Source organism: Oncorhynchus gorbuscha, unplaced genomic scaffold (assembly GCF_021184085.1).
Source record: "Oncorhynchus gorbuscha isolate QuinsamMale2020 ecotype Even-year unplaced genomic scaffold, OgorEven_v1.0 Un_scaffold_640, whole genome shotgun sequence".
Classification (NCBI taxonomy): domain Eukaryota; kingdom Metazoa; phylum Chordata; class Actinopteri; order Salmoniformes; family Salmonidae; genus Oncorhynchus; species Oncorhynchus gorbuscha.
Genome location: NW_025745749.1, coordinates 32,423 through 46,071, shown reverse-complemented (window position 1 = coordinate 46,071; position 13,649 = coordinate 32,423).

Below are 13,649 nucleotides of genomic sequence, written 5' to 3'. Positions count from 1 at the left end.
GTACAAACAGACAGAGAGTGGGGTACAAACAGACAGAGAGTGGGGTACAGACAGACAGAGAGTGGGGTACAGACAGACAGAGAGTGGGGTACAGACAGACAGAGAGTGGGGTACAAACAGACAGAGAGTGGGGTACAGACAGACAGAGAGTGGGGTACAAACAGACAGAGAGTGGGGTACAGACAGACAGAGAGTGGGGTACAGAGAGACAGAGAGTGGGGTACAGACAGACAGAGAGTGGGGTACAGACAGACAGAGAGTGGGGTACAGACAGACAGAGAGTGGGTACAGACAGACAGAGAGTGGGGTACAGACAGACAGAGAGTGGGGTACAAACAGACAGAGAGTGGGGTACAGACAGACAGAGTACAAACAGACAGAGAGTGGGGTACAGACAGACAGAGAGTGGGGTACAAACAGACAGAGAGTGGGGTACAGACAGACAGAGAGTGGGGTACAAACAGACAGAGAGTGGGGTACAGACAGACAGAGAGTGGGGTACAGACAGACAGAGAGTGGGGTACAGACAGACAGAGAGTGGGGTACAGACAGACAGAGAGTGGGGTACAGACAGACAGAGAGTGGGGTACAAACAGACAGAGAGTGGGGTACAGACAGACAGAGAGTGGGGTACAAACAGACAGAGAGTGGGGTACAGACAGACAGAGAGTGGGGTACAAACAGACAGAGAGTGGGGTACAGACAGACAGAGAGTGGGGTACAAACAGACAGAGAGTGGGGTACAGACAGACAGAGAGTGGGGTACAAACAGACAGAGAGCGGGGTACAGACAGACAGAGAGTGGGGTACAGACAGACAGAGAGACAGACAGGGGTACAGACAGACAGAGAGTGGACAGACAGAGAGTGGGGTACAAACAGACAGAGAGTGGGGTACAGACAGACAGAGAGTGGGGTACAAACAGACAGAGAGTGGGGTACAGACAGACAGAGAGTGGGGTACAGACAGACAGAGAGTGGGGTACAGACAGACAGAGAGTGGGGTACAGACAGACAGAGAGTGGGGTACAGACAGACAGAGAGTGGGGTACAAACAGACAGAGAGTGGGGTACAGACAGACAGAGAGTGGGGTACAAACAGACAGAGAGTGGGGTACAGACAGACAGAGAGTGGGGTACAAACAGACAGAGAGTGGGGTACAGACAGACAGAGAGTGGGGTACAGACAGACAGAGAGTGGGGTACAGACAGACAGAGAGTGGGGTACAGACAGACAGAGAGTACAGACAGACAGAGAGTGGGGTACAAACAGACAGAGAGTGGGGTACAGACAGACAGAGAGTGGGGTACAAACAGACAGAGAGTGGGGTACAGACAGACAGAGAGTGGAGTACAGACAGACAGAGAGTGGGGTACAGACAGACAGAGAGTGGGGTACAGACAGACAGAGAGTGGGGTACAGACAGACAGAGAGTGGGGTACAGACAGACAGAGAGTGGGGTACAGACAGACAGAGAGTGGGGTACAGACAGACAGAGAGTGGGGTACAGACAGACAGAGAGTGGGGTACAGACAGACAGAGAGTGGGGTACAAACAGACAGAGAGTGGGGTACAAACAGACAGAGAGTGGGGTACAGAGAGACAGAGAGTGGGGTACAAACAGACAGAACCAGACCATGTATAATTTGGTTGCTAATTACTGTCACCACCTGATTACATGGATTAACTGGTTTGACTCAGAAGAGTTTTTTTTTTACCAAAGAAAATAAAAGCTGTGAGAGAGACTTTCCTTGGGAGTTTAATTGTTTAATACTTTATAGTGAACTAAACCCCCCCCCCCCCCAGGCATACTGCTGAAAGAATCCTCCAACCGAAACAACTGGAATCAAACAAGATGCTAGAGCAAGATGCCAACTCTGTCTAGCGCAGTACCTTCCTCAGTGCCTTTAAAACGTGGCATTCCAGCTTCCTAATAGCTCGGCCTCTACTGTATCGTTAATAATGCAGCCGTCAATCTGAGACATTCCGGCAGTGCCCTGTGTCAGAGGGCTGAGAACACATATCCCTGAATAAAACAGACGTTGCCTGTCCTTTCACTGTACTCTCTGACTGGGCTCCACTACTTCACAGCTGTCTGCTGTTATCTGTGCTCTGACTGTGCCTGAGACCTGGCAGTGTGGTGCCAGGACAACAACCTCTGCCTCAACGTCAGCAAGACAGAGGAAGCTGATCGTGGACTATAGGAAACGGAGGGGCGAGCATGCCTCCATCCACATCGATAGGGCTGTAGTGGTGTGGGTTGAGAGTTTCTTGCGACTTGCCAGTGAAGAGCACTTTTTGTCTGTCCTGTCTGGTCCAGTGACGGTGGGTTTGTGACCATAGGCGACGTTGCGGGTGATGTCTGTTGAGGACCTGCCTACAAGCCTCAGTCCAGCTTCTCTCAGCCTATTGCGGACAGTCTGAGCACTGATGGAGGGATTGTGCATTCCTGGTGTAACTCGGGCAGTTGTTGTTGCCATCCTGTACCTGTCCCGCAGGTGTGATGTTCGGATGTACCGATCCTGTGCAGGTGTTGTTACACGTGGTCTGCCACTGCAAGGATGATCAGCTGTCCGTCCTGTCTCCCTGTAGCGCTGTCTTAGGCATATCACAGTACGGTCATTGCAATTTATTGCCCTGGCCACATCTGCAGTCCTCATGCCTCCTTGCAGCATGCCTAAGGTACGTTCACGCAGATGAGCAGGGACCCTCGGCATCTTTCTTTTGGTATTTTACAGAGTCAGTAGAAAGGCCTCTTTAGTGTCCTACGTTTTCATAACTGTGAACCTTAATTGCCTACTGTCTGTAAGCTGTTAGTGTCTTGGTAGAGCATGGCGCTTGTAACGCCAGGGTAGTGGGTTCGATCCCCGGGACCACCCATACGTAGAATGTATGCACACATGACTGTAAGTCGCTTTGGATAAAAGCGTCTGCTAAATGGCATTTATTATTATTATTATTATTATTAACCACCATTCCACAGGTGCATGTTCATTAATTGTTTATGGTTCATTGAACAAGCATGGGAAACAGTGTTTAAACCCTTTACAATGAAGATCTGTGAAGCTATTTGGAGTCATTGACTGTTTTCTAAGCTACCGCATGGGAAGCGGTACCGATACACCAAATCTGGAACCAACAAGACCCTGAACAATTTAAAGGCAATGCTACCAAATACTAATTGAGTGTATGTAAACTTCTGACCCACTGGGAATGTGATGAAATAAATTAAAGCTGAAATAAATCATTCTCTCTACTATTATTCTGACATTTCACATTCTTAAAATAAAGTGGTGATCCTAACTGACCTAAGACAGGGAATTTGTACTGGGATTAAATGTCAGGAATTGTGAAAAACTGCGTTTAAATGTATTCGGCTAAAGTGTATGTAAACTTCTGACTTCAACTGTACACAGTCCATTAACGCCTCCATATATCTTTAAAGGCTGAGCGGCAAACCAGGAGAAATGTTGCTTTTCATTTCAGTAGGTTTACCAGGAGAAATGTTGCTTTTCATTTCAGTAGGTTTACCAGGAGAAATGTTGCTTTTCATTTCAGTAGGTTTATCAGGAGAAATGTTGCTTTTCATTTCAGTAGGTTTACCAGGAGAAATGTTGCTTTTCATTTCAGTAGGTTTACCAGGAGAAATGTTGCTTTTCATTTCAGTAGGTTTACCAGGAGAAATGTTGCTTTTCATTTCAATAGGTTTATCGGGAGAAATGTTGCTTTTCATTTCAGTAGGTTTACCAGGAGAAATGTTGCTTTTCATTTCAGTAGGTTTACCAGGAGAAATGTTGCTTTTCATTTCAGTAGGTTTACCAGGAGAAATGTTGCTTTTCATTTCAGTAGGTTTACCAGGAGAAATGTTGCTTTTCATTTCAGTAGGTTTATCAGATGAAATGTTGCTTTTCATTTCAGTAGGTTTACCAGGAGAAATGTTGCTTTTCATTTCAGTAGGTTTACCAGGAGAGATGTTGCTTTTCATTTCAGTAGGTTTACCAGGAGAAATGTTGCTTTTCATTTCAGTAGGTTTATCGGGAGAAATGTTGCTTTTCATTTCAGTAGGTTTACCAGGAGAAATGTTGCTTTTCATTTCAGTAGGTTTACCAGGAGAAATGTTGCTTTTCATTTCAGTAGGTTTACCAGGAGAAATGTTGCTTTTCATTTCAGTAGGTTTACCAGGAGAAATGTTGCTTTTCATTTCAGTAGGTTTACCAGGAGAAATGTTGCTTTTCATTTCAGTAGGTTTATCAGGAGAAATGTTGCTTTTCATTTCTGTAGGTTTATCAGGAGAAATGTTGCTTTTCATTTCAGTAGGTTTATCAGGAGAAATGTTGCTTTTCATTTCAGTAGGTTTATCAGGAGAAATGTTGCTTTTCATTTCAGTAGGTTTATCAGGAGAAATGTTGCTTTTCATTTCAGTAGGTTTACCAGGAGAAATGTTGCTTTTCATTTCAGTAGGTTTATCAGGAGAAATGTTGCTTTTCATTTCAGTAGGTTTATCAGGAGAAATGTTGCTTTTCATTTCAGTAGGTTTATCAGGAGAAATGTTGCTTTTCATTTCAGTAGGTTTATCAGTAGGAGAAATGTTGCTTTTCATTTCAGTAGGTTTATCAGGAGAAATGTTGCTTTTCATTTCAGTAGGTTTACCAGGAGAAATGTTGCTTTTCATTTCAGTAGGTTTATCAGGAGAAATGTTGCTTTTCATTTCAGTAGGTTTACCAGGAGAAATGTTGCTTTTCATTTCAGTAGGTTTATCAGGAGAAATGTTGCTTTTCATTTCAGTAGGTTTACCAGGAGAAATGTTGCTTTTCACTTCAGTAGGTTTATCAGGAGAAATGTTGCTTTTCATTTCAGTAGGTTTACCAGGAGAAATGTTGCTTTTCATTTCAGTAGGTTTATCAGGACAAATGTTGCTTTTCATTTCAGTAGGTTTACCAGGAGAAATGTTGCTTTTCATTTCAGTAGGTTTATCAGGAGAAATGTTGCTTTTCATTTCAGTAGGTTTACCAGGAGAAATGTTGCTTTTCATTTCAGTAGGTTTATCAGGAGAAATGTTGCTTTTCATTTCAGTAGGTTTATCAGGAGAAATGTTGCTTTTCATTTCAGTAGGTTTATCAGGAGAAATGTTGCTTTTCATTTCAGTAGGTTTACCAGGAGAAATGTTGCTTTTCATTTCAGTAGGTTTATCAGGAGAAATGTTGCTTTTCATTTCAGTAGGTTTACCAGGAGAAATGTTGCTTTTCATTTCAGTAGGTTTATCAGGAGAAATGTTGCTTTTCATTTCAGTAGGTTTACCAGGAGAAATGTTGCTTTATATTTCAGTAGGTTTACCAGGAGAAATGTTGCTTTTCATTTCAGTAGGTTTATCAGGAGAAATGTTGCTTTTCATTTCAGTAGGTTTACCAGGAGAAATGTTGCTTTTCATTTCAGTAGGTTTATCAGGAGAAATGTTGCTTTTCATTTCAGTAGGTTTACCAGGAGAAATGTTGCTTTATATTTCAGTAGGTTTACCAGGAGAAATGTTGCTTTTCCTTTCAGTAGGTTTACCAGGAGAAATGTTGCTTTTCCTTTCAGTAGGTTTATCAGGAGAAATGTTGCTTTTCCTTTCAGTAGGTTTATCAGGAGAAATGTTTCTTTTCATTTCAGTAGGTTTATCAGGAGAAATGTTGCTTTTCATTTCAGTCATTCAGGGTAAGTATGTTTTTCACGTAAAGACAGTCATGAGGAATGGCAATGATTTTGTCAACAAACAAACTAAAAAATTCTCTGCATCGTGCTGGATGTTAGAGACCTCTTATATAAAAATGTACCACATTATATTATATCATATTTCCACTGAGACGTTTTTGTTTGAGGATCACGTTCCCTCTTTGGATTAAAGAGTCTGCTAAACTAGAACATGAAAACAAAACGTTGCTGTGTTTATCAAAAGCAGAGCCTTTGGAAGATAATTTCCTGCCCATCTTGTGTCATCATCATAAAAACAGATTTACAAGACATTAGGAGTAAGTGGATTCACCTGAAACACTCTGAAATGGTTATTTTTCTTCCTCCAATGAAAACGTCCATCGCTCCATTGTTCCATTGACTGGCAGTCAAGCTGCTGATATGACACCTTCATTATCTGGAAGAGATGAAGGGTGGGCGAGTCCCAAATGACCAGGCTCTGGTCTATAGTAGTGCACTATATAGGGAATAGGGCTCTGGTCTAAAGTAGTGCACTATATAGGGAATAGGATGACATAGGGCTCTGGTCTATAGTAGTGCACTATATAGGGAATAGGGCTCTGGTCTAAAGTAGTGCACTATATAGGGAATAGGGCTCTGGTCTAAAGTAGTGCACTATATAGGGAATAGGGCTCTGGTCTAAAGTAGTGCACTATATAGGGAATAGGATGACATAGGGCTCTGGTCTATAGTAGTGCACTATATAGGGAATAGGGCTCTGGTCTAAAGTAGTGCACTATATAGGGAATAGGGCTCTGGTCTAAAGTAGTGCACTATATAGGGAATAGGGCTCTGGTCTAAAGTAGTGCACTATATAGGGAATAGGGCTCTGGTCTAAAGTAGTGCACTATATAGGGAATAGGGCTCTGGTCTAAAGTAGTACACTATATAGGGAATAGGGCTCTGGTCTATAGTAGTGCACTATATAGGGAATAGGGCTCTGGTCTAAAGTAGTGCACTATATAGGGAACAGGGTTCTGGTCTAAAGTAGTGCACTATATAGGGAATAGGGCTCTGGTCTAAAGTAGTGCACTATATAGGGAATAGGGCTCTGGTCTATAGTAGTGCACTATATAGGGAATAGGGCTCTGGTCTAAAGTAGTGCACTATATAGGGAATAGGGCTCTGGTCTAAAGTAGTGCACTATATAGAGAATAGGGCTCTGGTCTAAAGTAGTGCACTATATAGGGAATAGGGCTCTGGTCTATAGTAGTACCACTATATAGGGAATAGGGCTCTGGTCTATAGTAGTACCACTATATAGGGAATAGGGCTCTGGTCAAAAGTAGTGCACTATATAGGGAATAGGGCTCTGGTCTATAGTAGTGCACTATATAGGGAATAGGGCTCTGGTCTAAAGTAGTGTACTATATAGAGAATAGGGCTCTGGTCTAAAGTAGTCACTATGTAGAGAATAGGGCTCTGGTCTAAAGTAGTGCACTATATAGGGAATAGGGCTCTGGTCTAAAGTAGTGCACTATATAGGGAATAGGGCTCTGGTCTAAAGTAGTGCACTATATAGGGAATAGGGCTCTGGTCTATAGTAGTACCACTATATAGGGAATAGGGCTCTGGTCTATAGTAGTACCACTATATAGGGAATAGGGCTCTGGTCTATAGTAGTACCACTATATAGGGAATAGGGCTCTGGTCAAAAGTAGTGCACTATATAGGGAATAGGGCTCTGGTCTATAGTAGTGCACTATATAGGGAATAGGGCTCTGGTCTAAAGTAGTGCACTATATAGGGAACAGGGTTCTGCTCTAAAGTAGTGCACTATATAGGGAATAGGGCTCTGGTCTAAAGTAGTGCACTATATAGGGAATAGGGCTCTGGTCTATAGTAGTGCACTATATAGGGAACAGGGTGCCATAGGGCTCTGGTCTATAGTAGTGCACTATATAGGGAACAGGGTGCCATAGGGCTCTGGTCTAAAGTAGTGCACTATATAGGGAACAGGGTGCCATAGGGCTCTGGTCTAAAGTAGTGCACTATATAGGGAACAGTGTGCCATAGGGCTCTGGTCTAAAGTAGTGCACTATATAGGGAACAGGGTGCCATAGGGCTCTGGTCTAAAGTAGTGCACTATATAGGGAATAGGGTGCCCTTTCAGACACAGTCATTATCTGGAGGAAGTGAGGTCTAATTGGTGCTCAGGGTGCCAGGATGTTAAAGAGGTTTACAGTAAGAGCCTTTTAACAGCAGTCTGATAGAGAACAACACAACAATCATCTAATGGGAACAATTACTGAGGTTCCATAGAAGGCCTTTGGTTTGGAACCTTGTGACATCCTGAGGTTGCATAGAAGGCCTTTGGTTTGGAACCTTGTGACATCCTGAGGTTCCATAGAAGGCCTTTGGTTTGGACCCTTGTGACATACTGAGGTTCCATAGAAGGCCTTTGGTTTGGACCCTTGTGACATACTGAGGTTCCATAGAAGGCCTTTGGTTTGGACCCTTGTGACATACTGAGGTTCCATAGAAGGCCTTTGGTTTGGAACCTTGTGACATCCTGAGGTTCCATAGAAGGCCTTTGGTTTGGAACCTTGTGACATCCTGAGGTTCCATAGAAGGCCTTTGGTTTGGAACCTTGTGACATCCTGAGGTTGCATAGAAGGCCTTTGGTTTGGAACCTTGTGACATCCTGAGGTTCCATAGAAGGCCTTTGGTTTGGAACCTTGTGACATCCTGAGGTTCCATAGAAGGCCTTTGGTTTGGAACCTTGTGACATACTGAGGTTCCATAGAAGGCCTTTGGTTTGGAACCTTGTGACATCCTGAGGTTCCATAGAAGGCCTTTGGTTTGGAACCTTGTGACATCCTGAGGTTCCATAGAAGGCCTTTGGTTTGGAACCTTGTGACATCCTGAGGTTCCATAGAAGGCCTTTGGTTTGGAACCTTGTGACATCCTGAGGTTCCATAGAAGGCCTTTGGTTTGGAACCTTGTGACATCCTGAGGTTGCATAGAAGGCCTTTGGTTTGGAACATTGTGACATCCTGAGGTTCCATAGAAGGCCTTTGGTTTGGAACCTTGTGACATACTGAGGTTCCATAGAAGGCCTTTGGTTTGGAACATTGTGACATCCTGAGGTTCCATAGAAGGCCTTTGGTTTGGAACCTTGTGACATCCTGAGGTTCCATAGAAGGCCTTTGGTTTGGACCCATCCTGTTCCACATACTGAGGTTCCATAGAAGGCCTTTGGTTTGGAACCTTGTGACATACTGAGGTTCCATAGAAGGCCTTTGGTTTGGAACCTTGTGACATACTGAGGTTCCATAGAAGGCCTTTGGTTTGGAACCTTGTGACATACTGAGGTTCCATAGAAGGCCTTTGGTTTGGACCCTTGTGACATACTGAGGTTCCATAGAAGGCCTTTGGTTTGGAACCTTGTGACATACTTAGGTTCCATAGAAGGCCTTTGGTTTGGACCCTTGTGACATACTGAGGTTCCATAGAAGGCCTTTGGTTTGGACCCTTGTGACATACTGAGGTTCCATAGAAGGCCTTTGGTTTGGACCCTTGTGACATACTGAGGTTCCATAGAAGGCCTTTGGTTTGGACCCTTGTGACATACTGAGGTTCCATAGAAGGCCTTTGGTTTGGACCCTTGTGACATACTGCACTAGGGCTGGTGAGGAGAAAATAAAAAAATACCCCCCTAAAAAATGTGTTGATATTCGACCAGTTATAACGGTGACCGCGGTCATTTGGCCAATTACAGTCGTCCAAAGTTCCATGACTGTCACAGCTTGTCACGCCCACTCCTGCTCCCTCCCTCCGTGGTGCTCACCGGTCTACTATCCACCGCTCCTGGTAACCCACACCTGCTTCCCGTCGTTAAGCACACCTGCTTTCCAGCGTTAAGCACACCTGCTTCCCAGCGTTAAGCACACCTGCTTCCCAGTCGTTAAGCACACCTGCTTCCCATCGTTAAGCACACCTGCTTCCCATCGTTAAGCACACCTGCTTCCCATCGTTAAGCACACCTGCTTCCCATCGTTAAGCACACCTGCTTCCCAGCGTTAAGCACACCTGCTTCCCATCGTTAAGCACACCTGCTTCCCAGCGTTAAGCACACTTGCTTCCCGTCGTTAAGCACACCTGCTTCCCATCGTTAAGCACACTTGCTTCCCAGCGTTAAGCACACCTGCTTCCCTTCATTAAGCAGACCTGCTTCCCTTCATTAAGCAGACCTGCTTCCCGTTGTTAGGCACACCTGGACTTCATCCCCACCCTGATTACTCTCCCTTCATATAGCCCTCAGTAGCCTCAAAATACTCCCAAAATGCACTGCTTCACTCCTCCACCGGGTTGACCTCCATCCAATGTGTTCTGATATATCAGCCAGCCCTGGCTCCGTGGACCCCGAGCCAGACCGAAGCTCCTGTGGTGGACGAGTGATTCAAGTGCGCAGAGGATGATTGAAACGGTGCTCACGTGAAGCTCCAGCGTGCCGTCTGCCGTCTGAAGAAGCAGGCAGACCACCACCGCAGTGAGGCACCCGCCGTCTATCCTGGTGATAGTGTCTGGCTCTCCACCAGGAACCGTCTGCTCCGCCTGCCCCGTAGGAAGCTGAGCCCCGGGTTTGTGGGGCCCTTCAAAGTCCTCCGGAGAGTCAATGAGGTAACCTGCAGGTCACAGCTCCCCACTAACTACCGAATCTCACCCTCCTTTGATGTTGCCCTCCTCAGGCCGGTGGTTCCTGGTCCCCAGGCGGCTGATGCCATCCCCCGTGACACAACTCTGCTTCCACTGGATATAGAGGGGTCCCCAGCCTGTTAGGTCCCTCCTGGACTCCCAACGTCGCGGGGGTCAGCTCCAGTACCTGGTGGACTGGGGGGCGGGAGTGGGGGGTGGGTACGGCTCTTGGGTCCGAGTGGTAGACATCCTGGACCCTAACATCATCCAAGATTTGGGTCTGCTAACCAGCGGTCCAGGCAACCCACATTGCCACACCTGGCAACACCTGGCAACACCTGGCAAGACCTGGCAACACCTGGCAACCATCATGATGTTTATTATTATTAAACTCGCCTTCTGCACCTGCTTCCTGACTCCCTGCGTATATGCTTCACAGCCCTATACTACACAAAGGAGATATACATCTCAGGCTGTGTCTGACAGACACGTCTCAACTCTCCAGGGAGAAAGCAGCACAAGCAGCTACACTTCTTTCTGAGGCTGATTCATTCCTGACTAAAGGTTCCCTAACAAACAGACATAGAGAACCCAGTGTTAAAATGTGACATTGACAAAAGAGTTGAGAAAATATGTGAGGTTGAGAAAAGGGAGAGTTGACAGAGTTTGTAACTAGGTCAGGGAGGAACAAGATGAATTGTCTGTCTGTCTGTCTGTCTGTTTGTCTGTCTGTCTGTCTGTCTGTCTGTCTGTCTGTCTGTCTGTCTGTCTGTCTGTCTGTCTGTCTGTCTGTCTGTCTGTCTGTCTGTCTGTCTGTCTGTCTGTCTGTCTGTCTGTCTGTCTGTCTGTCTGTCTGTCTGTCTGTCTGTCTGTCTGTCTGTCTGTCTGTCTGTGTCTGTCTGTCTGTCTGTGAAAGAGGGCAGGGACAGAGGGGAGTGGTGTCCCACCCAGAGTCAGATGAAAGCCTGCCCAGGAATTAGAGCACCCAACTCTGATCCAGACCCCCTTCTCACTCACTCTTCTTCTGCCTTTTGGGACAACAAGAACTGTCTGGGACAAAGGGGATAGCAGAGGACTAAGGGATTTGTGTCTGTGTGGCCTGTCCTGGCCTGTCCTGGCCTGTCCTGGCCTGTCCTGTCCTGCCTGGACTCAAATCCAGCAACAACAGTAGCCATCAAAACAGGTTGACAAATCAAATCAAATCAAATAATAAATCAAATCAATCAAATCAAATAATATCTTACAGTGAAATGCTGAATACAACATGCACCTTACAGTGAAATGCTGAATACAACATGCACCTTACAGTGAAATGCTGAATACAAGCCAAGCCCTTAACCAACAATGTTGCAGTTGTTGCAACAACAAAGTGTTAAGAAAGTATTTACTAAAATAAACTGAAGTAAAATATATATATTTTTAAATAAGACAAATAGGAATATAACAAGACAGAGATTGATGGGCTATGTTATGGTACAGACGGTTGAAGGTAGGTGGGACAGGATATGACAGGTTAAAGTAGGTCGGGACAGGATATGACAGGTTAAGGTAGATAGAGACAGGATGACAGGTTAAAGTAGGTAGGGACAGGATATGACAGGTTAAAGTAGGTAGGAACAGGATATGAGAGGTTAAAGTAGGTAGAGACAGAATGACAGGTTAAAGTAGGTAGGGACAGGATGTGACAGGTTAGAGTAGGTAGGGACAGGATATGACAGGTTAAGGTAGGTTGAGACAGAATGACAGGTTATGATAGGACAGGGTATGACAGGATATGACAGGTTAAGGTAGATAGGACAGCATATGACAGGTTAAGGTAGATAGAGACAGGATGGCAGGTTAAGGTAGATAGAGACAGGATGACAGGTTAAAGTAGGTAGGGACAGGATGTGACAGGTTAAAGTAGGTAGGGACAGGATATGACAGGTTAAAGTAGGTAGGAACAGGATATGACAGGTTAAAGTAGGTAGAGACAGGATGACAGGTTAAAGTAGGTAGGGACAGGATGTGACAGGTTAAAGTAGGTAGGGACAGGATATGACAGGTTAAAGTAGGTAGGTACAGGATATGAGAGGTTAAAGTAGGTAGAGACAGGATGACAGGTTAAAGTAGGTAGGGACAGGATATGACAGGTTAAGGTAGGTTGAGACAGAATGCCAGGTTATGATAGGGCAGGATATGACAGGTTAAGATAGATAGAGACAGGATGACAGGTTATTATAGGTAGGGACAGAAAATGACAGGTTAAGGTAGGTGGGACAGGATATGACAGGTTAAGGTAGGTAGGGACAGGATATGACAGGTTATGACAGGTTAAGGTAGGTAGGGACAGGATATGACAGGTTAAGGTAGGTAGGGACAGGATATGACAGGTTAAGGTAGATAGGGACAGGATATGACAGGTTAAGGTAGGTAGGGACAGGATATGACAGGTTAAGGTAGGTAGGGACAGGATATGACAGGTTAAGGTAGGTAGGGACAGGATATGACAGGTTAATGTAGGTAGGGACAGAAGGAACTGGGCCAAATCCCTAACAGGAACAGATGAGGATGAGGAAATGGATGTTGCTATCCTTTCCACCATAACAGGGATATATCCGTCTGTAGGGTTTTATGAGCCTGCAGTATGTACCCAGTAATAGGGATGTATAGACGTAGCACCTTGCTCCCAGGCCCGAGAGGGGAGAACACAGCAGAACAGAACAGAACAGAACAGACTGTGTGTTCCAGTACATGTTAGACCATAAATCAACAGCAGACTCATACACTGGGAACACATAAATTATGCAGTCCGCTCTGACGGCCCCGGAGCAGCAGAGGCCCCATTGTTCACAATTAAGAAGACTAGGTCACAGATTTCAGAGGCTGCAAACGTCAGTCTCCTGTTGTAACCCACAGCAGCAGAGGTGTATCCTCAAAGACCAACCCTCTATCAGGATAGCCTGGTGACCTCACTCAATCAACTACCTGATTCACCTGACTGGAAAGCAATCAAAGCATTGAAGTAGCCTGGTCCCATGTCTGTTTGTGCTCGTGCCAATTCCATCGCTGTTATTGTTTTGTTTGGCATGTCAATGAGTGGCAAGGAGTTGGCATGATAGTACAAACAGAACACTCAGGCTAGGTATTCAAAAGGCCATCTTCCCCACCATCAAAATAAATCTAATTGTATTGGTCACATACACATATTTAGCAGATATTAAAAATGTAAAGAAATGCTTGTGTTCCTAACTCCAACAGTACAGTAGTATCTAACTAAATGCTTGTGTTCCTAGCTCCAA